Source organism: Telopea speciosissima, chromosome 2, assembly GCF_018873765.1.
Source record: "Telopea speciosissima isolate NSW1024214 ecotype Mountain lineage chromosome 2, Tspe_v1, whole genome shotgun sequence".
NCBI lineage: Eukaryota > Viridiplantae > Streptophyta > Magnoliopsida > Proteales > Proteaceae > Telopea > Telopea speciosissima.
In genome coordinates this window covers 46,682,334-46,684,479 of record NC_057917.1, presented here as the reverse complement: position 1 = coordinate 46,684,479, position 2,146 = coordinate 46,682,334, and the positions used below count along the sequence as shown (strand labels likewise).

At 42.0% G+C, this 2,146-nt stretch overlaps 1 pseudogene; it reads right to left on the bottom strand.

Annotated features, from left to right (window-relative positions):
* Window positions 1–1,269, bottom strand: LOC122650771 (annotated as a pseudogene).
* Between the last annotated feature and the right edge of the window lie 877 nt (window positions 1,270–2,146).

Sequence of the window (2,146 nt, the reverse complement as noted above, 5' to 3'; positions counted from 1 at the left end):
TTTTTGACATCTTTCAAAAGATTAAACAAAATATGTTCTACAAGCAATCTACCATCCACCTTTGGTATCTCTCTAGTATTGATCATATACCCCCCACCAAAAAGAAAAGCAAAATCAAACAAAGAACTGCAAGTATGTAATCCAAGAACTAAGACATCATCAGAGCAGGGATAGGTATCTAGTCCAATTTACCAAAAGTCAAAAAAAAAAAGGAGATGAACTGGTAAGCTATGCATCACTCTGTTCTGAGTCCAAAGATGAGAATTCTGAGGCATCATCTTCTTCAGCATCACTACCATTGTCAGACAATGGTAAATCATCAAAATTGGCATCCCAAGGGTTCCTGAAGATGGCGAGACGACCACACTTCTCCTCAAGATTGCCTTCCAACTTCACATTCCAACACCCTTGAATGTCGAGGTGAGTGAGGGACTGGCATTTGGTCAGGATGGCATGAGACCTCGGTCACTGAAGTGGCCATATCCAAGCTCAAGTTCACAGAGCCCTGGCATTGTATCGGCAATTACCATGGCCTCACCATTGTCTACTTGAGAAGCCGCCGCTGCTGCAGGCCACTCCAATTCTGGTGGCGGTGGAGGAGGCATGTTTCGCTCATTGGAATCTTCAAAACCGTCAAGCATCTCCCACAGCATTTGCAGAACCCCAAAAGGAAAAAATCAGATATGGAAATCTCAATAAACTGAAACCCAGGATTCACTTCTTCTAAGAAAGATTAAAGAAATAAGAGAGCCGATGAAAAATGAATGAAAAACGAAAAAGGAAAGTTGATAATTACTAGTTGGCAATGTAAGAGAAACCGGAGTCACCAAGCTTGTAAGCAGAGAGGAGTCGAAAAGAGCCTCTGCTACGACGGACAAGGCGACAAACTAAAGAATCGGTGACATCGGTGCTGCTGCACCGGCGACACCACTTCTCGACATCAATGTCGGTCCAGCGATAAGGACCAGCGATGGTCTCTCGCCACGATTTGCAGACGAGTTGGACCTCCTGAACCAACTGCTCTGCTGCAATTCGAACAAAAATCAAAGCCAAAATCTCAGGCTGCAGACCCTTTTGCTCTCTCCGTTCATCTTCTGCGCTTCTTCCTCTGGCTGCAGATCTAGAGAGGAGAGAGGAAAGGTCGGATTTTGAACTCCGGCAGGCTCTCGAGTCTCGTCCTGTCGCACGCAGGTTGCAGAGGTAGAGAGAAGAGAGATAATAGGGGGAAAGAGAAGCAAAGTTGATTTCTGGGAAAAGCAAAAAGGTCATTTTGAAATGAACCGTAGGTTTTATTTTTGCCACATGGCGACGATCGGGAGTGGAATCGGAGGAATTGGAGGGTGTCAGAATTGGAGGAGATAAAAATCCCGCGGAACTGTTTCAGAATTTACTACATTATGATGTATGACGTACCACCGTGCATTAACACGGGCAAATTAATCAGAGGGATTGCACCCGAATCTGATGGAAGAACGATGCGCTCAACTTTGCGCTGTTCACTTTTGTCATTGAGATCTTGATTCAGTGTAGCGCAGCTGTACCAAACACCATAGAACCAGTCAATTGAGATGTGCCCGCCCAGATCCATAAAAATCAACATGATGAACAAAATCCAACGGGTAATTAGTGTCTGGTTACATTATTCAAAGTCTCAACACCAAGGTTCATGTGCTTGTTTCATATCCTTGGTATATAACATTAGAGTTCATGTCCTTAATATATTACAATAGAAAAGTAAGAGAATAAGAAAATAGTATAACTCCTTAACCATAACCAAGGAACCGTTTCGTTCAAAATAAAAGGATTCTTATATACTAGAAAACACAATAAAGATAGAAACAAACATAAGTTCCATCAATATTCCCAGTTTTCTTATTTCAAATCTTGACAATAATATGACAACAAAAATAACAACAAACAAAGCTAACATGACCTTCCCAAAAATTTTCAATGCTTCATTAAACTTCTCTAGATTCTTTACTCTACTCTTCAGACTTTAGAAATCTTCTGAAGTAATTTCTCCCATATTTCTTGGTTCATCCGTGGTAAAACCATATTCCCTAGGTGCATCCGTAGTCAAACTACATTCCCCTGGTGCATCCTTGGGCGGACACTGACAAAAATCCGCATATGTCATCTGGACAAA